Source organism: Ursus arctos, unplaced genomic scaffold (genome assembly GCF_023065955.2).
Source record: "Ursus arctos isolate Adak ecotype North America unplaced genomic scaffold, UrsArc2.0 scaffold_2, whole genome shotgun sequence".
NCBI classification, from domain to species: domain Eukaryota; kingdom Metazoa; phylum Chordata; class Mammalia; order Carnivora; family Ursidae; genus Ursus; species Ursus arctos.
In genome coordinates this window covers 60,275,025-60,299,526 of record NW_026622874.1, presented here as the reverse complement: position 1 = coordinate 60,299,526, position 24,502 = coordinate 60,275,025, and the positions used below count along the sequence as shown (strand labels likewise).

Here is a 24,502-nt window from a genome sequence, read left to right as displayed (position 1 = left end):
CAGGGCACGTTTCTTTCTTTTTTTTTTTCTCTCTCTGTGGTATGCTATCTTTTGTCTTAATTTTTGTAAAGGTAGTGAAATATGTCTTTTCCTTTATGACTTCTCTTTTTGTTTTGTTATTTTTGCTTAAGAAAATTTTATCATACATTTCTGTGTCGATTGTTAAAATAAGAACATATTTCTTTGTAAAAAAAAAAACTTTTTTTTAAAAAAGGAAAAAAAAAATTAAAGACCACGAAAGAGTATGTTGAAGACCTGTATTCTTAGGTCCAAATCTATTACCAACTAGTTATAGCCTCGGACAAGTCACCAAGCCTCTGAGTATCTCCTTGTCTTAGTTTTACAAGTGGGGGATAATAGCACCCTCCCTGCTGACTTCAGAGACTCCCTGTAAAGATAAAATCAGATTTTAAAGAAGGAAAGGTTTGAAAAGTATAAATATGGGTTATAAAAATATAAGGTATTGGGGTGCCTAGCTGGTTCAGTCGGTTGAGCATGCAACTCTTGATCTCAGGGTCATGAGTTTGAGCCCCACGTGAGGTGCAGAGATTCCTTAAATAAATAAAACCTAAAAAAATATATATTATTATCATGCGTTTTCCCTCTTTACTTGAAAGAAAACGTGATGAGTAAAAAGATCACTAGATCAGGAAGTCATGTTCCATATTATGCCAATTACTAAGCGGCGTGCTTCCGAGCAGCTCAGCGAGCTTCTGCAACCTTCACTTTCCTCATCCTTAAAATGAAAGAATTGGTCTCCAAGTTTGCTTCCAGCTTTAAGCATCTGAAAATATTACAGGGAAATCCCTAACAAGAAAGTTATGTGAATTTTTTTTTTTTTTTGTATTAAAGGTATATCCTTAGGATCAAGTGTTTAATGATGTATCATAAAGACATGCAAATGGAGGGGCGCCTGGGTGGCACAGCGGTTGAGCGTCTGCCTTTGGCTCAGGGCGTGATCCTGGCGTTGTGGGATCGAGCCCCACATCAGGCTCCTCAGCTATGAGCTGCTCAGGCTCCTCAGCTATGAGCTGCTCGACGAGGGATGGTGGTGGACTGAACCAGCGATGAGAGCAAAGGAAACAAACAAGTGAATTATCAGGGTTTAAAAGTCTTACCGGATCATTTGGTCCATCTTGAGGTGTTTAAGTCCCAGCAAGCACCGATATGATGGAGAGATACAGGTACAAAAGCTTTAGTAGCAAAACCAGAATTAATCTATTTCCCATCCTGATCCAAATTTGTTGTCCAATTTTATTTCTGAATACCAAGGCTCTTTCTGGTGCAGACTAGTGTTTTGACATATGTAATGGCTCACGATTTATTCTTTATATTCAAATATGCAGGAGGCGGAAGGTAGCATACTTAGTAGCTGACCTAACTTTGTTCCTAAGCCTCTGTCCCACAAGATGGGGAGAAGTAGGGGGAAATTTAACTGCCTAATTTGAGATCTTTCTGTTTCCTCTTGTTTTGCATCGGTGTGGTGATTGTGTCTCCAAAGAGAGCACATCGGGATCTCCCAGCCCATAAGCCCTTTTGCAGTGTGACCCGGGCATCTACCCTTCAAGAGATGGAGTCTGTTTCCTTTCCCTGTGAATTGGAGTTGGTCCCGTGACCTGTTTCGACCTAAGAATGGGATGGAAGCACTAATATGTAGCTTCTGGGGTACAAACCCTAACGGATCTGTGGCTTCGGTCTGCCTTGGTTGGAATGTTTCTTTTTGGAAGTCAGTTGCCTGCAAGCCCAGTCACCTTGCCAGAGACAGAGGCCATTGTGGAGAGAGGCCTAAAGCTATCTTGAATGTTCCAGATCAAGCCACACTCCCATCAGAACAGCCCAGCTCGGCCCCAACCAATGAAAAGAACTATGAGAAATGGTAAATTATTTTAAGCCACTGCACTTTGAAGTGGTTATATAGAAATATCACCAAATAGAAATATAACCCAAACATAGTGTTTTGGGGTTAACTCAGTCCCTCTTGGTAAATGTTTGGGCTCTCCGTCATTCCTCCTAATTTTTCATGAAGGTTGTAGTCAGGGATTAGGCGCAATTTGGACGGCCCCAGGAGTAGGAAGGCGAAATCACCGTGTGACGAAGTAATTTTGGGGAAATGAGCGTTAACGTGTCCCTATTTATTCATTTGAGGGAGAGAGAGAGCACGAGCTGGGGGAGCCACACAGAGAGGGAAAAGCAACTCCCTGCTGAGCAGGGAGCCCAATGTGGAGCTCGATCCCAGGACCCTAGGGTCACAACCTGAGCCGGAGGCAGACGCCTAACTGACCGAGCCACCCAGGCGCCCCGCCACATGCTCTTCTTAAATGTGTTGTTCACACTCCTCCCATTGAGGCGTGGAGTCTGTATCCTCTCCTCTCGAATTCCGGTGGGCCTGACTAAGGTGAATGTGATACAAAGTTTAAAAAAATAAAATAAAAAAATAAAAAGATGCTCTCCTCTGCTTGATGCTATTGGGATGCTCTCTCTTGGAATCCAGCCACCCTGATGTGAGGAAGTGGACCTTATGGAGAGGCCACATGTAAGTGTTCCCGCTGAAATGCCCACCAACAGCCAGCACAACCTCCAGGCTCGTGAGTGAGTGACTCCAGGTAATGCCCGCACCAGCCTGTTAAGTCACCTCTAGGCTCTGTTCTGGCTGAAGTCCCAGAGATTTTGGAACAGAAGCTGTCCCCCTGCTACTCTTTCCCAATTCTTGACCCTGGGGTGGTTTGTTACACAGCAGTAATCAGAGGGCGCCCTCAAGGTGGCATCTAGGTTCACGTGGAACTATCGTGGTAGCAGAGAGAGGAGGCAACCTCAGCTCCCTGTGGCTGGCCTCTGGGACGCTACTGCTCTCAGCCACGTTGGCCTTGTCCCTGTGGGCCTCCTGCTGACTTGCAGCTGTTTCTGCTGGGCCTTTTGGGGTCTTATCCTGACATTAACTAGTTCACTCATTTTCCTGTAGTTGCAAAGTCTCTGCCCAACGGGCTGCTCTGTCTCGTTCCCTTGTTTACAAAAGACATTTGTTCTTGTCTAGGAGTCTTCCCTTGGAAGGAGATAGGAGTTCAGTCTCTTCAGACTCCATTCTTCTCTTCATTCCCCCAAAACTCCCACTGTGGCTGGATTAGCTGGATAGCTGGGTGTGCTCACTTCCTGCTCCTGGGTTTTTTAAACGCATTTCCTCAGAAGCAGGAGGATCTGATTCCTTCCAGGACTGGCCCCACTGCAGGGTGTCATGGGACTATTTGGGCATGTCCCACGAGGGGTGTGGGGAGGGGCAGCAGCAAGCACTGGTGGCACCTCGACCTGTCTCCTGCAGTTTCCCCACTGCCTCACCTTGCGGTCAAAAGGGGCAATCCGCCTCTTCCACGGCAGGGTAGGGGCTCACATTCATCCCTTGTCTAGCTTGGACCTCACAGCTCCCCTCTCCAGGCACTCCAAGACAAACTGCAGTATCTGTAGGGCTGATCCCTAGTGATGCTCCAATTTAAAAAGGGATTTGTGGGGGCCCCTGGGTGGCTCAGTCGGTTAAGCATCTGCCTTTGGCTTGGGTCATGATCTCAGGGTACTGGGATCAAGTCCCACCATCGGCTCCCAGTTCAGCGGGGAGTCTGCTTCTTCCTCTCCCTCTGCCTGCCACTCCACCTACTTGTGCGCACTCTGTCAAATAAATAAAATCTTAAAAAAAATATTAAAAGGGATTTGTGGACAATCAGTATGAATGACCTAGGTTTGGATCTGGCCCCATCCCTAGAATGGGAGCTCGGGTATGTCCCTTAACAACTTTATTTCTTCATCTGTTGCATTTTGGTGGTGATTGTCTCCTAAGATTGTTAAAATGATTCAGTGACACTGTAAACCACTTAGTCTTATACAAGGTAAATGTAAAACAAAAATGAGTCATTATGATTTTAAAATGTGCATTAACAAATTCAAGACTCTGCAAGGTATGTAGAGAACCGCTGCACTTTCCTACACCAGACTTTCCCCGTTGTTACGTCCGTAGAATCCTTTTAAATAGCACACCTGTAACTGGGATCAGAGCGGTTTAGGGTCAGAGACGCAGGAGCCGAGTGAACAGGATCGGACGGAACAGCGCCAGGAATGAGTGCGGGTGTGGACTCCACTCCCCTGGGGACGAACCCGGTCTTTCCCAGCGCCTGGGCCCGAGCCACAGACGCCTGGGAGAGGCAGTGGGGCTGCGGAATGGGATCGGCCCCTTCTCCCCGCCCCATCCGCGACACCCGGCTCTGCTCTGCTTCCCTTCCGCGGCGTGTTGCCCGTTCCGCGTCATCCTGCCCTCACTGCCGGGAACCGACACCAGCCCCTCTCCACCTTCCGGTCTTGACTCAACCTCACTGACGGGAAGGCTACCGACCGCTGGGGCGGGCACCCGAGCGGGGGCGGGGACGGGGGCGGGGGCGTCCGCGGGCAACAGGCGGGCGGAAGGGTGGGGGCGTCCGCGGGCGGGAGGCGGGGCCGGATGTAACCGGGGGTGGAGGTGGGGGAGAGGGGGACTTCCGCCGACGGGAGGCGGGGCCGGACGTGACGGACGGGAGCGCGGACGTCCGCCTGCGGGAGGCGGGAGGCGGGGCCGGCCGAAACAGGAGGCGAGGGAGGCGGGACTTCCGCGGGTGGGAGGCGGGGCTGGACGTGAGAGCGGGCGGGGGAAAGGTGACGTCCGGGGGCGAGGGTGTCCCGGGGCTCCAGTCGTTGGGCATTCTCGGACTTCCGGGGAACCCTGGCTCGCCTCTTCTCGGGGCGTCGCTGATCGGATGTGGATTTTCCGGGATGTTTGGTTAGGCTGGCGAGGTTGGCTGATGTGCAGGGTCGATGTCGCAGGGAGTGACTCGCGCGCGAAAGGCGTCAGGGGTTAGGCGCAACTTGGACGGCCCCAGGAGTAGGAAGGCGAAATCACCGTGTGACGAATTAATTTTTGGGAAATGAGCGCTAACGTGTCCCTGTTTATCTTCGTAATGAAAATTTACTCATAATCTCGCCTTTACCTGACTAGGCTGCTCATTTTTCATGATGCCTCTTTTTTTTTTTAATCATACTTGAAGTTTGTGTTGTGCCGACTTTTTATCTCTTTTTATTTTAAAAACATTTGAGGGGCACCTGGGTGGCGCAGTCGTTAAGCGTCTGCCTTCGGCTCAGGGTGTGATCCTGGAGTCCTGAGGTCGAGCCCCACATCAGGCTCCTCTGCTGGGAGCCTGCTTCTTCCTCTCCCACTCCCCCTGCTGTGTTCCCTCTCTCGCTGGCTGTCTCTCTCTGTCAAATAAATAAATAAAATCTTAAAAAAAAAAAAAACATTTGACATTTTTTGGTAGATAATATGTGAACGTAATAAAAACAATTCAACCACTGGGGCACCTGGGTGTCTCAGTCAGTGAAGCGTCTGCCTTCGGCTGGGGACATGGTCCTGAGATGGAGACCCCCGCATGGGGCTCCCTGCTCGATGGGGAGTCTGCTTCTCCCTCTCGCTCTGCTCCCCCTGCTTTCTCTCTCTCTCTCAAATAAATAAAATCTTTAAAAAACCCCAGACAATTCAACCATTAACGTATATGCAAGGAAAAGTAGGTCTCCTTTCTGGCTCTGCCCTCAGTTCCCCATTCTCTTTCTCAGAAGCAACCACAGCCAAGTTTCTTGTAGGTACTTCATGGATAAGTCGTACCTGTGGATATTTATATGTGCATATGATACGGTTTTAAGTAGGGTTTGGGAGCCAACGGCCAAGAAAGAATTCCTGAGACAGTTTTGGTGCAAAAGGTGGTTTCATTATAGCACAGGGGCAGGACTTGTGGGCAGGAAGAGCTGCGCTGGGATTGTGAGGAGCAATTGATTTAGTACTTTGGAATTGGGCGAGGTAAGGACAAAGGGAAGTTTCAAAAAGGACTTTTCATATGTTAAAGAAAGCTCATAGGGTCCTGGCGGGCTGGCTATTGTCAAGCTAAAGTTGTTTTCCCCTGTAGAAGGCTTTAACCTTAAGTTTGGGGGTTCCTGGGGGAATGTTATCCTCTGCCTGTCTCAACTATTTGTCAATGTTACAAGGAAATGTGATTTTATCTACGTTTCTTTTGCCTTTGTTCCCCACATCACATACATATATTTTCTCCACTTTTCCTTACCCAAACACTACATATTCTACACACTGCTCTGCGCCTGAGTCTTTTTCGATTAACATTACTTGAAGCCCCTGAATGAGTCCAAAAGTGAGGCGCTATGCAGGATTCTATGGTTGGGCTTGAAGGTACTTCCAGCTTTTTGACAATTTAGGCAAAAGGCCCAACTATGGGAATTACAGATGCATTTCTGGCCTGTGCCATGCTCTGGCTGTTTCCAAACAAGGGGAAAAGTTTGTCTAGTCTTCTAACTGGAGTTGGGCAGGATGGTGATGCCTGAGCCTCCTGACTCAGCCAGATGGAGCCCATTTCCCCAGCAGTGTGTGAAGCTCTTGCCTGCAGTACCGAAACTGGAGTAGAATTACTGGCCTGTGTAGTGTGGCCCCTGCTTTTGCATCAGTGGGAGATCCCTGCCAACCCCCCCCGCCCCCAGCAAATAGGTAGAAGTGGTGCGTGTTGCCAGGTGAACTGGGGAGCCTCCCCCCTCGGGCCCTGAGGCCTCCACCCAACCAGACCTGAAGGAGTTACCAAAGATTCTTGGTCTTGTCACAAAAAGGAATTCAAGGACAGACACACAGCACAGTAGATGGGTAACACAAGCAGGAAAGTTTATTAAAGTGAAAAGTACATTCTCCGGGTAGGAGAGCTCAATGAGAGAGCTGAATGCCCTGGTGGCTGGGTTTCTCGTTCTTACTGACACTTGTTAACTAGGGTATGGAATATTTATTACTTGAGGTAGGAAGCAGGGTTTCACCCTTTTGCTTCCTAATTTAGTCAGGGGTTTCCTGTCAAGGCATCCGCCATCTTGGGCCTGTCTGGTTTGATCTGGCTTCTTGTGGAAGGCTGCCAGGACAGGCCTCTGACCTTCCCATAGCTGGCCATGGCTTCCTCGCTGCTGGCTTCTGGGTCCCCTGTTAGAACCGAACTAACTGCCTATGTTAACATGCGGACTACTTCTTTCAGGCCCCAAACATGTGTGACCCAGCCATTTTCTTATTTCTTAGGCAAGTCTCACTGATTCTATCCTGAAACGCTTCACAAGGCTCATCATACTTTCCTTGACCTGGGGTGACAGCAGCCTGGGTCCTAAGTGACAACAGAGAAGGGAGCAGGGTGAGAAGACCACTGTGCTTACTGCACTTTACCTTTTAACTTCCATAGGAAGCCATGGACTTGTTTGCTCCCGGAAACAAAGTCTGCCTCCTGTTCCTGGATTTCCCATTTGTGTCCCACCGAGGATCAGACTTTGCAAGATCCTGGCCAGTCTGGGTGGTACAGGCCTGCCACCCTACTAATTCTTTGTACTCTCCATAAAGCCCTGAAATCTGAGCAACAGGGAGGGAATCTTTTCAAGGTCCACAGAGCTCTGAGGAATTTGCCCACCCTTCTTTTCCACAGCTGGCCCAGCTTTCTGGCATCTACTCAGGAGCTAGTGGAATGGGTAACCTAGGAATGCTAGAGTAATTGGTCTGGAACAAGGGTGAGGGAGAGCCATCAATCATTTTGGGCTCCAGATAGACACAAAAGCAAGGTAACCAGAGGAGCTGTAGTTATTCCTTCCCTGCTGCTATTTGGCTGCAGTTTCTCTCTTTCTCAGATGCCTTCTCTGCCCTGTTGTGCCTCGCAAGGAAATACATTTCCCACGCTCTCAGCTCTCCGCTAAGTGAAAGCCAAAAATGTCTTAGTGCGTCTTACAAGGCACTCTACTGCCCCCTAGCGCTGTCTGATCCAGTTACAGGGTCTTTTTGCTATTTCTGGAATACAAGAGCTCCTGCCGTAGGACCTTTGCCCTTGCTTCCCCCCCAGCCTAGAAGCCGGATGCCCAGATCTACAGGGCTAGTCTCCTCACTTCTTCCAGGTTTTAACGCAAAAATCACTTTCTCAGGGGCCCTTCTTTGGCCATGCTATCTAAAACTTCCCATACACTTCCCCTACCTACTCGCGTACACACCGCCAGACATTTCGTATCCTGCGGCTCTCTCTTTTCCGTGAGTACTTATCATCACTGAATATACTATATATATTATCTTGTTATTGTCTGTCTCACCCACTAGAGTGTAAACTCCATGTGGGCAGGGATTTGTTTTGTCTCTCTTTTTGTCACGACCAAATCCCTGGAGGTCAGAACAGTATCTGGCATTTAGGCTCTCTCTAAATATGTGTCTAATAGAGAATGTATGATGGCATTGTTTGCCATAGCAGGGAGTGCATGACAGCCTGATCCAACATGGGGGAAAGAAAAGTGGGCAGATGCTCACTATAAAATTGTTTACGGCAGTTAGAAACAAAGGACTAACTGTGCAGACAACATGAGTAGATCATAAAGTCACAGTGCCGAGTGCAAAAATGACAGAACAGATGTGCATTTTACAAGGCTACATACACATCCAAGATGCATATCGAACACATTAGCGGGGGTGGGAGTAGGGAATAGGGATAAAAGAAAAGAAATTGAGACCCCCCCCCCAATAGTTTTGTACTCATCCAGGTGGATAGAGGACGATGAATTGAGATTAACACTGTACCTGAGGTCCACCTGAGGGGTTGCATTGTGAGAGTAACTTTTTAATTAGAGGAAAACATATCGTTCCCACCTGATGGAGAACCGACGGCTTTCGGATTCCGGTGGGGAGAGACAGAAAAGAGGGAGGGAGAAAGGAGAGCACGCTTGTTGACTTGAGAACGGGCTGGATGGTGGGAATTGAAGAGAAACCTGGAAAGGCAGGTCTGGTGGGGGACCCGGCTCCTCGGTCCTGCGGGCCGTTCTTGGAAAGCCGGACGGTCGCCCAGCACTGGCTGGGCCCCCGCACAGGTTGGCAGACTCCCCGGAGGAGGCGCGCCCACCGCGGCCCCAGCCGCAGACGCCGGCAGCTGAGCTGCTTCTGACCGGGAACCTGGTCCTCAGGGCTCCGGAGCGGAACCGAGGGCTCCATACGCTGAGCGGCCAGAGTGCTTTCCCTTTCTGGGGCCGGAAAAGGACATCGCAGAGGCGGCGGAGGGCTGCAGGGGGGCCTGCTGCTCCCTGGGGGACGGCCACCAGCTGACCTGCCTCCTGCCCGGATCTTCCCAAAATCGGCTGCAGGACTGTAGAGCGGCAGGCAAAAGGTATGCGTGTTTCCGCCCGGTTTCGAACCGGGGACCTTTCGCGTGTGAGGCGAACGTGATAACCACTACACTACGGAAACTGGTGGCAGCTGGCGCCTGCAAAGCCGCCTTGCCGCTGGGCAGCTGCGAGCCCCGGGCAGGATCGATGGCGCCCCCGCCGGAAGCTCCGGCCCCGGGGGCCCCGTGGCCGCTGCCGGGAGCCGCCTGCGGCTGCCGGGCTCCTCAAACGCAGGCCCCGCGGTTTCCCGACCCCGCAAGTCCCGCGGGAGCGCCGGCGCCCTGCACCCACGGGCGGGAAGAGACAGGTGGCGGCGTGGCCGGGGTAGGGAAAAGCAGCTTCTCTCCGAAACAAGCATACGCGTTCCGTTCGCCCAGCACTAGATGGAGAAGCCCTTGTAAGGAAACACGCCGTTTTCTCTTTCCTGTGCCTTTCCTCCTGTGAGTCCTTTACTGCTCCACGGACGCTTCACCTCTGCCCACCAGGTGCACGGGAGGTTTCCCCACCCCAGCCAGTCCCCGCCTGGGACCCCGGCTGGGGTCCTCCCCTGCAGCTGTGGTCCGACCTGTGCACTCAGGGGCGGTGTCGGATCCCACAGGTTAAGGGCTCAGTCCCACATGACACCCCCTCGCCCCTTCAGGCACCTGTCATAAGTGCAGGTTGTCACCTGTGCTTCCGACCAACCAACCAGCTGTAGATCAGAAGTTCCCACCACATCCTCCTCCAGCTTGATAATGTGCGAGAATGACTCGCTGAACGAGGGAAAACAGGGTTACCTACCAGATGAATAGCCAGACCAAGGAGATGCATAGCACAGGGTAGGTGGGCAGGGGAGTAAGGTTTGCACCTGCTCCCCAGCCTGGAAGTGCTGCAGACCCCTGCCTCAGGGATTTCTTTTTGTGGAGGCGTCTTCAAGGAGGCACGAGCCACTATTAACTCGATCTCCAGCCTTTCTCCAGAGGAGGGGGAGGTGCCACTGAAATTTCCAAGTTTGTGATCATAATGGTTTTTCTGGTGACCAGACCCCATCCTGCAGCTATCCAGGAGCCCACCAGGAGTCACCTCATTAGAACATAACACACGCCTACCCAGGAAATTCCAAGGGATTTAGGAGCTCTGTGACAGGAACCAGGTCCTAGCATCTTTCTGTCTTAGGAAATTATGAAGGTTTTAGGAGCTCTGGCCGGGGGCCTGGGATGAAGACCAAAGTATACATTTCTTGTTATAACACAATGTCACATTACCGATGCAGGGTCTCTCAGACACTTGGCATATGTGGGCTGGGCGCCATCGTTTTATAAGTCCTAATACTGTTAAGCCAGACAGACACTAGCATGTTCTCTATTCGTTGGGGGAAGGCAGGAGTTGCGGTCCTCAGCGGAATCCAAAACTAAGACTTAGAAAGTTGGAGAAGCAGTGAAGGCAAACTGAGGCATTGAGAGCAGCAGGATAGCAGCCTCAGGAAAGGCTGTCCAGGGATGGGATTGCACCACCGAACATCAGTTAAACGCTGAAGGTGGCAGCCAGCAGCACCCCATAGGCTCGCTAGCATGGTTCCCCAGGTAAGTCTTGTCCAGGTGCTCGCCGCACAGAGGTAAGGTTGTGCTTTGAGCTCAGTCCTGCTGGGCCCAGCACCGGAATTCGCCACTGCCCAGGACCCAGCTCTGTGACCCTGAGCCTGGTAGCAGGACAGACGGGGTGATTCCAGAAGCGAGACATGGAAATCATCACAACTTCGGGAGCCCAGAACTTCGTTTCATCAATCCCAACGCCCTGCTCCAGCCACAGGCCACTGCTGCTTTCATCCAGAGTTGAGACCTGAGTCAGGCATTGAAGTGGACCCTGCACTGGGTGAAGGGACCCTTCGCTTGGACTGAGGGAGGGGGCAGCCGGAGTGGGGCGGGGAAACTCCCAGCCACGGGCGCCTTAGCCTGATGACAACAGCCTCTCAGCAACCTCTTCTGTAAGCCAGCTTCATTACCTCTCACTGAAATACATTTTAAAGGTAAGGATGCTGATCACTTACTCAAAGGTGTAAATTAAGAATGGCAGTGAGCTCCTAGTCCTTCTAGCTGTAATCCTCACGAGAGACAAAGGGCAGAGTCAAACACCCGGTTGCTAGGCTGACAGCACCTGAGGGGCAAGGAGGCTGTGAAGATCGAAGATGTCCTTCCAGTAATTCCGAAATGCTCTCCACCCCCCACCCCCAGGGAATCGCTGATCTGTTATTAAACTTTCACTGGGAAACATGCACAATATTTCAGATATCTGCTAAATCTAGAAAGATTATGTCAATAGAAGCACAGTATTAGTAATTATGAAACGTTCTCTCACTGTGAAATCCTAAAAATAGTTCAAATTAGAGTTCTAGGCAGCCCAGTAATTTTACCTGTTTGGCCTTTCCGCTGGAGGCTGCCAGCAGGTGTCTAAAGTGCCTCGAAGGGCAGTGCAGAGCCATGCAAATACACGCGCTGGGCGTGCAGACAGGAATGTCACACTTAATCCCTTCGGACTTCTTGTAAAGCAGCAATGTATTTCTATATGGTAACTAACTGCTTGATTTTACTTGTAAGCTAGGAAATGAGGAGTTAAGCAAAAGTGATGTGGTAACGAATGAGTTAAATGGCCGGTGAATTAAATCCTAATCTCCTATGACAGATGGGAATGCATTTCCACTATCCTAACGAGGAAGGAGGTGGGGCTTTTCATCAAAGTCGGTTATCTCCTCGTTCTAGTTTGGGTCCAAACTACAAGGCTTTGATTGCTCTTGTGCCCTAGATCTCAGGAGACCACCGGTGTCCAGTCCCCTGCCCCAGCAAGAGACCAGTATAGGAGTGGCACAAGGTGGAAATGCCAGAAACACTGGCAGCTTTCCACCCCTCCCCCACCCAAGTCCACCAGTGCCCGGCAGGGCTGTGGTAGGTGGTCAGAGACAGCCCCTCTTCCACCGGGGATGCAGAGGTTGCTGGGAGGTGTGAGGCTGCCTTGCCCCTCATGGGAATGGGCAAGCAGAGGTGAGGCTGGGCCTTTCAGAAGCAACGGGTCAGTGACATCCAGCCGCAGGCTCTGGAGAGAGGCCTACCCTGCTCAGCTCCTGCTGGAGGAAAGGGCAGTAGGCGATTGCAAGGAACCGACCGTCGTCCTCTATCTTCCAGGCAAAGCAAAAGAGCAATCAGCTGGGTCTCGCGCCCAGCCGGACGCCTGCACGGGAGGTTAGTCTGGGCGTTCCCAAGGTCTTTGGGGGCTTGACTGAGCCCCAGAACAGTGAAGAAGGATAACAAAACCAAAACTCCAGCTCCGGCTGGTATGTTTGAGAAAGAAGCGGTAACTCATGATAATACAAACGTAGACCCGGAAACTCAACTTACCACCTGGTACTAGGAGCAGCTACAGGAGTTGTGGGGCCCCGCGGAAGATGAGAATGTGAGCCCCTTGTTCAGAAAGCAGCAGGAAAAGTGCTGCTAGAGGTCATGAAATATAATGCTTCCCACCGCCCCCCCTCCTTCTTCTGTGGCCTCCCTCCCAACTTGTCGTGGTGTTTTTCATTTGCTATTTAATGTCATTCTATGTAAAGAAAAATTAAAATAATTAGGGTGAATTTTGCCGGTTATCATTAGCTTGTGTGAGGCCCATTTCTCATCCTCTGCTTTAGCTTGAGCTAACTGGAGTCAAGCTTCTCTCCTCCCCACAGGCCCTTGGACTTAGGCTTGTCCCCAAGATTGAGCAAGTGCCAATGTGCAGAACATGTCCCATTTACTAGCTTATCCTGCCAGTCCGTTGACCAAAGGGAAACACATTTCCTGGGAAACTGCTCTCATCACGCTCTCTGTTCAGTCTCCCTCGCTGCCTCAACTTCCCCTTGAAAGCTTCTGCCAAGCTCTGCTTACCCCTCCCTGTGAAAGAAACACCTTTTGCTGTTTGATTTTGAGATATTTGCAGATTTCTGAGATTGTCTTCTTAATAAGTCTCTCCTTATCTAAGTCCGGATTTGTTTTTAGTTGACAGTGCAAACGTAAAAGCACCGAACTCATAGGCAGAATCCCTGAAGTCACACAATCCGAATTTCCTAGCTCTTCCGGGCGCATGAGTTTTCGTCCTTCCCAGAATAGTGGGAATGTTGCACAGAATTAACTCAACTATTCTTAGTTTACTTCTAAATACACACGTTCTACCATTTTCTACCTTCGGCTTGCTGGTAAGTAAGGGAGGCCTGGAAGGAAAAGGAATTCTTGGTTGTGCTGTTTTTGCCTTTCCTTCCGGGTCCTTGTTTCCACAGTAAGCGGTGGGCTGATACCGGATGTCACGTAAGACAGGATGACAGGATTTCTTGGTCGTTGGTTTTTCTTAGAACACCACTGTCTTCTTTTTCCGTCTGAAGCAAATTCTGCTTGGAATGGAAAGTGTGGCCTCTGGGCTGGAAGGTCAGTTTATGCGGTCACAGAGGCAAGGTGCTTACTTTACACTCACCTGAAGTCTCTGAACTCCCACTGCGTAGTGGGTCCGTCCATCGAACGTGGCAAATGCTATATAAAACGTGACCAGGGAAGGTGAACAGGAATACTGCTGGCATCCGGCATCCTCTGCACATATGCAGGCTCCATTGTGCCATTGGACTCCAGTTACAAATCACACCTCCAGAAATTATTTAAACTTTCAAGGACATTTTTCAGACATACTCCCAAATTTTTAATGTATGGTTAAACCAATCCTAAGATCTTTTTTCAGGAGGTGCTGCCCACCCGTGCTCAGCACCTCTCCCTGGTGGTCTAGTGGTTAGGATTCGGCGCTTTCACCGCCGCGGCCCGGGTTCGATTCCCGGTCAGGGAAGTCTGTTTTCTTTCTGATCGCCGCCGTCGTTCTACTGTTGCTCCGAGCGATTCCGCCTTCACCAAGGCTCGTTTCGGCGCATCCCACGTGTTATCCGGTCCTGAGGTATATCAGTATTGAGGGAACAAGGTACCTGTGAAGAATGAGAAATTCCTCTATGCGGATTCAAACTCACCTCTGCCTCCCTCAACTGGGAATTACGGGTTTGTTTTTTCCCTATGAGAAAATTTCTACGTGAAACAAGTGAGTTACGTCAAATGACTCATATCTATTAAGGTTTGATAGGCATAGGCACTGTTTCAATTTCAATAATGTATGTAACGTATTTCCCCCATTCTTTGAAACCCTAAGTTACATCCCAGAGGTGTAGACAGCTCAGGTAATTTTACCAGATGGTCTGCCGTTTGGTCTTTTGTAAAACAAGAATGTATTTCTAGATGGTAATTAATTCACTTTACCTGTAAGACAGGAACAATCATAAATAGATGAGGACTGATCCTATTAAAATAGCAAATTATAGGACACCAGTCTTTGGCTCCCCAGTAACTTCGTCCTGAGGTTCTCAAAACTGATTTTAGGATCGGCTGGGGAAAGCTTGAGGGGCTTGCAGACTGCGCGAGCCACCGTCTTAGTCTGAAGATCCCTGAGCTTGGCCCTGGCGGGCAAGAGTCAGGAAGGAGCCAGGCGGGCACTTGCCAGCCTGGGAGACTGAGCGCGACCCGCCTTGACTATAGCCAGGCTGCTGCGGTTGCATCAAAAGCAGAATGTTGGTGGTGGTCAAAAGGGGAAAGAAAACAAAGAGGAAAAAAAAAAAACCCAAAACAAGACTTACTTCCCTGACCGGGAATCGAACCCGGGCCGCGGCGGTGAAAGCGCCGAATCCTAACCACTAGACCACCAGGGAGGGGTGCAGGGGATATTGGGGTAGTGTCTCCTGGAGTAAGGTCTTAAGAATGATGCAGGCACCTGTTAGAGACCTTTAGAAATGTCTGGAGAACGTTGTGAAGTGGGTACGTGGCGCTGGATGCAGGGACTGCCACTTGGGTCAGGGGGTAGAAGGACACTTCAGTGGCAGAAACGTTGCAACAAAGATTGTCACGAGTCAAGCCAAGGAAGAAGACAATTTCTCCTACATTTTTGTCACCGACTCCTTCTGACCACAAGCGTTTCTCATATTTCTTTTTTGCCCCCTTCATTACTAAAATTTCTGTACCTCTCCCATGGTTGATGGAGGAAGATATGTCTCTCTTTTGCTCCCTCACCTCCCACAAAAGGATCTTATTCCTCATCTCCTCCCACTCTGGGCCTCCCGGTGCAGCAGAGGGAGGAATATTCAGGGCCAAGGGGACAGGCCCACCTGGAGCTGCACCCCTCTTCTAGGCCCTGCTCTGTCATCTGGGACCTGGAATGCCATGCCCAAATGCTTGAAGTTTGGTGGGGCTCTCCGCACATCAGTGTTGCGGAGCTGCATTAGGCCTCCAGTGTGTGCAGGTGGCCAAGGGAAGGCTGTTTGCAGGGGTTTGAACAGCTCCTGGTAGTGGCAGGCGAGGTGCCCCCTCTCGGTGCAGGAAGGAGCTAGAATTGAGAGGAGAGGGTCCTCCCTGAGCCACCGTGCTCAGGCACAGAGCTATGAGGAGTCCCACAATTCTAAATGCAAATCTGGCCTCATAGGTCCTTAAGAAAGTCTTTTTGTCAAGGTAGGTGGAAAGATCTTATTGCATTTTACTGTTCATTAGCTTAACTGATAAATTTAAAATATTTAGACATATGGTGTGTGGCCCTCCACTTGTGCTGTTCCCCACAGCTGCAAATATTAGGCACAGCTACTTCTCTAGGCTTCTGGGCCCACTCCTGTATAGAGCTGTCAGCTCCTCACCCCACCACTTGGACCTAAGGTCATGCTCCCCCAAACTGAGTCATCTGTCTCCATTCCCCCGCCCACGGACCTTTCCCCAGGCCCCACCCCTGGTGGATCACAGCACCCTTAGAAATAAACTCGGAACCTTTGCTACCCACCATATCCGTTAACGTACAGTCCTTTCTGTTTGGACCTCTGTGGCTCTCCCTCCAGGAAGGACACTGCCCAGTTCTTTGGGGAGTGTTTTCACCTCCGCAGCTCGAGCAGCTCCCATGTGGTTTGAAGGCAGTGGGCTAATGGGTATGCATTTTCTCCTTCAAATTGCATTCAGTAGCATGTTTCCAATTAAAAAAAAAATTATAAAGCTGTTTCTGTTTCCTGTCATTTGAGGAGCCCTCAGATTTTCTGCTAGAAGTGAATGAGCAGAGGGGGAAGAAGGGACCTGCATGGAAGGCGCGTTAAGAGTTCTCCAGAGAAACGGAACCCCTAGGAGATCTGCATCTGTAGCTGTCTCTAAGGGTCACGTGATTAGGGAGTCCCAAGACCGGCAGAGTGCACTGGCAGGCCGGAGACCCAGGACAGGTGGTAGTGAAGTCCCAGTTGCAGTCTGAAGGCCTGAGAACCCCGGGAGCTGCTGGTGCAGTTCCAGTCCGAAGACCAAGGCTTGAGACCCACGAAAAGCGGATGTTCCAGTCCAAGCCCGAAAGCAGGAAAAACCCGGTGTCCCAGTTCACAGGCAGTCAAGCACAAGGAGTTCTCTCTTACTGGAGGCAGGAGGTACTTTTATTCTATTCAGGCCTCCGTCTGATTGGCTGAGGCTCACCCACATTAGGGAAGGCACTGTGCTTTATTCAGTCTACTGATTTAAATGTTAATCCCATCCAAAAACATCCTCGCAGAAGCACCCCACGTAATGTTTGACCAAATATCTGGGCACCCCACGGCCCAGTCAAGGTGACACATAAAATTAACCGTCCCAGAAGGGGATACCTTACTCTAAGCACACAGAGGAGAAAGCTGCCTTGGTCAGGCTTCAGTTTACCATCACTGCTTTTTCAGAGCTTCTGCTCTCTCTGGGTACGGGACAAAGATGCTTTCATCTGGTCATATAACAGGGATGGATTAAGAAAAAGTCCCTTCTGGCAGAGAAGCAGCAGGGCTGGGGAGGAGTAAGTTAGCAACACACCTCTCCTGGGGGACTTGAACCACCAATATACTGACTTATGATCAAACCTGCTGACCACCGGACTTCAGGGACCATGCTGAGTTGTTTTTTTTTTAAATGTAATGCATACGACAGAAGTTTAACTATTTTTAAAGTGAACAGTTCAGTGGCATTTAGTACCTTCTTAAAGTTGTGAGACGACCTTCACTATCGAGTTCCAAACCTTGTTCATCATCCCAAAATAAAACCCCACATCCATCCTCAGTGAGCAATTATTCCTCAATACACACTCCTCCCAGCTCCTGGAAGCCATCAGTTTGCTTTCTGTTCCTATGGACTCACCTCTTCTAGCTATTTCACATGCATGGACTCACACAATATGCGATTTGTCTCTGGCTTCTTTCACTTGGCTTATTGTTGGAGTTCACGCAAGCTGGGCATTCCTTTTTATGGCTAAAGAATATATACACCACATGCTGTTCATGTGTTCATCCACTGATGGACATTCGGGTTGTTTCCACCTTTTGGCTCTGAATGTTCATGTGCAAGGATTCGTTTTGAGTATCTGGATTTAATTTTTGGGGTACGTACCTAGTAGTGAAATCGCTAGGTCATTTACATCCTCACCAGCAATGTTTGGTGGTTCTAATTTCTCCTTCCTGCCAACACCCTTTATTTTCTATTGTTGTTGTTTTTAAAATGATAGCAATCCTAGCGGGTATGAACTTAACGATACACATGTACTAGAATGACTAAAATTAAAAAGACTCACGATACCGAACAAAAAAGAGGGCTTCCTGTATGACTCCATTTACGTAAAATTCTAGAAAATGCCAACTAATCTACAGTGACCGTAAGCGGATCAGTATTTGCTTGAGGTGCACGGGTCAGTGGGGGCATGACTTAGTGAGGGACAGAAGGGAGGCGTTACCCAGGGCAAATGGAAACTTCTGGGGGTGATGGATACATTCATTATTTTGATTATACTGATGGTTTCACTAGTGCGTCCATATGCCAAAATATCATATTGTCTGTTTTAAATATGGGCAGGTTGTTGTATGTTAAATAATAAACTGTTAAGAAACAAGGTGAAACAATTTCATATATCCCTTTTGGAGGTCACTGAAGTCTCTTCATTTTAACCTGTGCTATAAATTGAAAACGTAGAGGATTGATTACACCATTCTCTTTTAAGGAGACTCTCGGAGTCCTTAAATTTCTCACATCTGTGACAAAGTCCTAAGTCATTAGCAATGCAGATCCCCAGGTGACAACAGATGACCATTACCTGCTATACAGCAGACATTGGGTTGTTAGATTCTCTTTCCAGAACATTCACAATATCTTGCCTGCCTTCTACCCCAACAGAGCCCTTTCGCCATTTCAGATGGTGCCAGCTAAAACATGTGGCTAGGTCTGGAGCACTGGCTGGCAGCCAGGAGCCTGACGGGCCTCAAGAAGGCTGGCAGTGATGGCCTGAGATAAAATGAGGAGTATTTTATCAGAAACCAGACGAAGACGCACCCTGGTTTCGTAGTGTCAGAAAGTACCTCAGCACTGTTTCCTGTAGTAATGTGAAGAATGGAAAATGTACCTGGTGAATCCAGGGATTAGCTAAGTAATTTTCCATAGAGAGCACTGAGGAGCAGTTTGGATTCTTTTAGCTGCTATTGGGGACCAGAATATGCCACCCCAAAATATGGCACTTTGGCATAAAGATTATTTTTTTTAAGGATTATTCAGCTGGAGACAAACGAGCATCAACAGATACAGAAAGATGGTTTTCCCGGAGTTCCCTTAGCTGACTAAAAGCAGAAACTTCTGAAAATTGAGGACTCCCATAAATCCCCTCTCCTGGGGAGTTTCTTTTCTTTTCTTTCCTTTCTTTCTTTTTCTTTCTTTTCTTTCTTTCTTTTTTTCTTTTTTGAGATTTTATTTATTTATTTGACACAGAGAGAGCAGAAGAGCACAAGCAGAGGGAGCAGCAGAGGCAGAGGGAGAAGCTGACTCCCTGCTGAGCAAGGAGCCTGATGCAGGACTTGATCCCAGGACCCTGAGATCATGACCTGAGCCAAAGGCAGACTCTTAATCCACTGAGCCCCCCAGGTGTCCCGTGAGGAGGTTTTATAGCCATGAAGAAGACATAAAGGGGCACCTGGCTGGCCCAGTTGGTAGGCCACATGGCTTGATCTTGGGGTTGTGGTTCGAGCCCCATGTTACGGGTAGAGATTGCTTAAATAAGCTTAAGAAAATCTTAAGAAGAAGAAGAAGGAGGAGGAGGAGGAGGAGGAGGGGGAGGGGGAGGGGGAGGGAGAGGAGGGGAAGAAGACGAAGACGACGACATAAAGTCAGTTCTAAGAGGGACCTGTACAAGCAAAACTTACTCTTTTAGGCCGCTCATATATTTACCATCCCACAGTTTGCTACCCTTGAAAAGGAAATCCCTTTCCTTTGTCTTGTCATTTCTGTACATATTTATTTTTCTTTCGTTAAGATGCTATATAAGCCCAGGTTCCAACCACCCCTTTGAGTTACTCATCAGGACGTTTCTCCTGTGTGATGTAAGCTGCATGCATTGATAAACTGTTTTTCTCTTGGTAACCTGTCCTTGGTAACCAGTCTTGATCTTACAGGGCCCCAGCCAGAGAACCAAGAGGGTATAAGCAAAAATAATTTTTCCTCCCCTGGACTGCCTATAACAAAACACTAAAAAAAAGAGAGATGAGCTAAAGGACTAACTACTCAGTTTTCAGCTGGAATTTGGAGGAAATGTGAAGGCTTGGGACAGTTTCCATCCAGCAAATGCTTCAGAAAGAAAGAGCAGGCCAAAGAGATCAAACCCAGGCACTGTCAGGAAAACATGGTTCCAGGGGCAAGAGGAAGCTAAAGCTGTGTCGATGGAACTCTTTGTTAAGAACTCAAGAAGATTGAAGTGGTGCCTCGCGGGCTCTTTCAGACAGAAAGGAGGCATTCTTTTTGTTTTATTTAATTTCATTTTTTCTTTAAAATCCATTAATTACCATATAGTGTATTATTAATTTCAGAGGTAGAGTTTAGTGATTCATCAGTTGCATAAAACACCCAGTGCTCATTACATCCTGTGCCCTCCTTAATGCCCATCACCCGGTTATCCCTTCCTGTCACCCACCTCCCCTCCTGCAACCCTCATTTTCTTTCCTATAGTTAAGTGTCTGTTATGGTTTATCTCCCTCTCTGCTTTTGTCTTATTTTATTTTTCCCTCCCTTCCCCTATGTTCATCTGTTTTGTTTCTTAAATTCCACGTATGAGTGAAATCCTATGATATTTGTCTTTCTCTGACTTATTTCACTTAACATAATACCCTCTAGTTCCATCCATGCCATTGCAAATGGTAAGATTTCATTTTCTCGATGGCTGAGTAATATTCCATCGTGTGTGTGTGTGTGTGTGTGTGTGTGTGTGTGTGTACACCATCTTCTTTATTCATTCATATGTCAGTGGAGATCTGGGCTCAGAAAGGAGGCATCCTATCAATCTTAAGGGCATGCTTCAGAGACCTTTCCTGCTAAGGAGTCTTCTAAGGATCTTAAGAACATTGACCCACAGCAACCTTACCAGGGACCTGATGTAGAAAAGGGTTGATCTCTAAGATATCTGTGAGTGCGGCTTTTACCTAATAAGTGGAGTATATATTGATATAAGAAACTCTTCAAGTTTTTAAAGGAATTATCTCAGCTTGGACTGAAAGGGACAGAGACAGTACAAAATTAAAAGAAGCCTTTGGACCTCGAAACTCCTACAGTCGGGAAGCAGGCTGAGAAAATGATCAGCTGCAAACACTGACTGTTCTTACAAAAAGTAAGGCCAATTCGGGAGGTAGAAGTGAGAGCCACAGATAATCATTCCCAGTGAGTAGTAATGGGACCCCAGCAGAGAACTGGCAACATGTACCTGACTGGATGTCAGACCAGTGACTGCCATGTGCCTTCAACTTCCCCCTTTTGAATGGGAGTATCAATAGCAGTCGAGCCACGCCTGTCCCAACATTGTATGTTAGAGATGTGCGGGCCAGGTAAGTTATTCTTTCACTCAAAGCCTTTTGACCAGTTTTAGTATACGTGCCGCCAAAGCGAGCACAAAAGTCTTTTGACCAGGAAGAAACTGCCCAAGGTCATCCGCTGAGCATCTGACTCTTGATTTGGGCTCAGGTCATGATCTCAGGGTCGTGAGATCGAGTTCTGAGTCGTTGGGCTCCACGCTGGACATGGAGCCTGCTTAAGATTAAAAAGGAAAAGAAGAAACTTCCCAAGGAGCCTCATGTACACCAGGAGCAATTCAGAAATGAGGTAAGTAGCTTATGAAGAGATGGAGAACGTGGAGTTCTGGGGGCAAAGGAAAGATGTTTATGGCTCAAAGGATAGCAATCTCTGGGTGCGCTGCGAACTGCCAAGCTTTAACCTAACCGCAGAGTCTGATTACACTACAAGGATCAGGCAGAGTTCGTGGGCTGGCAGTTCCTATTGAATAATTTGTGGCCAAACGCCAGGGTGTACCCCGGGTTAACTGCCAGCCCCAGGTCCAGCACTTTGGGGAGCTCAACTCTATGCAGCCAAAGACCCTGCTCTGCTCTCCTGAGTCTGAAAACCTGGCAGCACAACAGATTCGGATGATTCCAAAAGCCAATCTCCTTCGGCCACTATGGGACAAGTGCATAGCATAGCCCTGTAGCCTCCATAGCTTTGTAAATGGCAGACAAAAGAATTAGGGACCGTGGTGCGCCACATTTGTACTGGAAATTTCCCCAGAGAGCACAGTTGGATCACCCTTTCATGTTGTGAGGAATTACGGAAAGTAGTTTAGGAACTGAAGAACTATGGCAACTATATCCGTTTTCTCGCTCATCATTGTATTTGTAGCTCCTTGCAGAGTGCCTGGCACGTAACAGCTTCAATATATGTTTGATGAATGAATGCACGTGTGCATAAATAAGTAGATGGGTAACAGGTACACATTCAGAGATTAGGGACAAACCAGGATTTTGTTTTTCTAAAAGCCTTGAGGAAAAATTTGATTTAGCCAACAGAGTTTCCTCTCTGTGGTCTTCCTGTCCTGACTCCTGAGCTAAGAAGGACATCTGAGAGGATGAAAAGTCCAGCTCGCTGGAGTTCCCGGCATGGGAACAGAGGCCGGAGTTTTGGCAACATGTACCTCATCCTATACCAGGACTTTTCCAGCTGACCTGGGTCCGTTTCCCAGGGAAACAGGGGGCTAACAGGAAGGGAAGGCAGGGAAGTTAAAACAGGAAGAACTTGATGACTGATGGATTTGCTGGGTGAGGGAAAGAGACTTCAGGGAAGTCACCTTGCTGTCTGGCTTGTTGCCCAAAAGGTGATGGTACCGCCATTCACTAAGAGAGGGAACACTGGAGAAGACTCCTGCTTAGGGACTGGGGAGAAGTTGGATTCAGGTCAGGAGAGGATAACCAGAGGGCAAGGGGTCATGAAACGCAGGCAGGTGGATGAATGAATAGTTATAGGACTTGGCGAAGTACTGGAGACACATATTTGAAAGTTGACAAGATCACCAAAAGGGAGTGTGATATGAAAGGACAAGAGTTGGAGCCACAGGCAAAGCCCTTAAAAGATTATTTCTAGGACCTTCACTGCAGTCCTATGTGTAAGAGCAGTGTCCAACTGTGAGTAGCAGGAGAAATTAGAGCACATTAATGCATAAAAAGCTTTACACTTTAACCCCTTTTAAACTTGGCCAGAAATCATTGAGTTTCTCCAGGTGCTTAGCATCTGCTGCAAGAATTAACTAAATGGGAAAGAGCCTTAACTGATTTTTGTGTTACCAGGGCTCTACCGGCTGTGGAATTCTGCCGGAAAGCTGCTCTGAAAGTTTCGCTTCTAGGGGGAAAAGTACCGGTGTCTCTAGTTTGGCCATGGATAGCTCCTCATCTTCTAGGATGTGGGACTTGGGAAACGTCTCTTACTAAACAAGTAATTCATAGAATTTTGGATTAGAAGTAGAACTTTGATGTTTAAGAGGGAGGACTGAGGAAAAAGGAAGACCACCCTTTTAGACGTCCCTGGGTGGGATCGAACCACCAACCTTTCGGTTAACAGCCGAACGCGCTAACCAATTGCGCCACAGAGACCGCCTCTGTAGAGGCTTATTTGCAGGTCGTATTTACAGATCATTAGTCAAATACTAGCAGTATTCTGCAGGGATCATTTCTTCGCCTTGAGATTGCAAGTAAGTCTCAGTTGTGTAACTCTAAAAGCCAGAACATGAAACCATCCCTGTTGTGGAACACTACGACCCTTGCTTCCTTTCTTCCCAATTTCTTAGCACCACCAAGAAGCGACCCTTTCTTTCTCCCCAAGTTGAGACCTGCACGCAAGTGAATTCACCACTGGAGGAAGGTGAGAATGGAGGGAGGGAGGGAATGGAGCAGGGGTGGGTGAGTGCAGGGGAAACAGCTTCCTGCTGAGTTGAACTGGCATCCCTGCTTGGGAAATCAGGCTGATGTTCTTTTTTCACTAAATTTCTATAAAAACAACTTACATTAACCCTTTATGAATTTTAAACCCATATGTTGAGCGTTTATTTAAAAAACGTAACTTAAAAAGTGGTAATGATATCCAAAGTTCAACCTGAATGTGATTCTCCAGCAGTACTAAATATTCCGTGGGGACGCAAAACAGCATCTGGAGACCTGAAATACAGCGTAGGCTGAACACTTCCCCCAGTACTACTCCCTTCACTCATATAGTGATTCAAAAATATTGCCAAGGGGCCCTGGCTCTCCATAGAGAATTACTAATTTATAATAACTACGACTGTAATTTTTTACACTGAAATGTGAAACTAATCTGCAAGTTACTTTAAATCAGGAAAATAAGTTTTAGTAATGAATGTAATTTTACCAGCTCTATGAAATTCTACGAACATAAATTTTAAGGGTTTTGTACAGCCTGAGCATTTTTACCAAACCCTCTGACAGTTCCACCGGTAGATACCGCCATTCAGAAATTCCTGGCTAGAGAAACCCAGATCGTCCATTATATGTGCTTAGGCTCAGAAAAACACCAATAGTGGTACGCTTAATGTGGTTAGTCTTCTGAATGTAAACAATTTAGTTCATGCCGCTTGTAAAACGTGATCAAAGACATCTTCATAAAATAGAAAATACTAGCATGTCATTTCTATGCCAGACAATAAAGCAGATATGACTGGAAGACACTGATTCCTCCCGGATACATCTTGGGTTCATTCAAAGGTTTTTATAAAAATTCACAGGCCAAGTTAGCTAGACTTACAGGAACCATGGCAGAGGAATAGGTCAACAGGGCCAACCCGCTTTTTAAATCCCCTTTATATCTTTTTTACCATCGTAAAATAAAGAAGCCCATTACTTTCAGAGTACACAAAGGTAGTGAAATGAAAG

The 24,502-nt window shown here is 48.2% G+C and overlaps 4 non-coding genes across 4 annotated transcripts; 1 reads left to right on the top strand and 3 right to left on the bottom strand.

The window, feature by feature from the left end:
* Nucleotides 1–9,228: 9,228 nt before the first annotated feature.
* Nucleotides 9,229–9,301, bottom strand: TRNAV-CAC (transfer RNA valine (anticodon CAC)). The gene has a single exon. It is a non-coding gene; the product is annotated as a tRNA-Val (tRNA).
* Nucleotides 9,302–13,974: 4,673 nt separating this feature from the next.
* TRNAE-UUC (transfer RNA glutamic acid (anticodon UUC)) lies at nt 13,975–14,046 on the top strand. Its single transcript has one exon. It is a non-coding gene; the product is annotated as a tRNA-Glu (tRNA).
* Nucleotides 14,047–14,878: 832 nt separating this feature from the next.
* TRNAE-UUC (transfer RNA glutamic acid (anticodon UUC)) lies at nt 14,879–14,950 on the bottom strand. Its single transcript has one exon. It is a non-coding gene; the product is annotated as a tRNA-Glu (tRNA).
* Nucleotides 14,951–23,135: 8,185 nt separating this feature from the next.
* TRNAN-GUU (transfer RNA asparagine (anticodon GUU)) lies at nt 23,136–23,209 on the bottom strand. The gene has a single exon. It is a non-coding gene; the product is annotated as a tRNA-Asn (tRNA).
* Nucleotides 23,210–24,502: the final 1,293 nt, after the last annotated feature.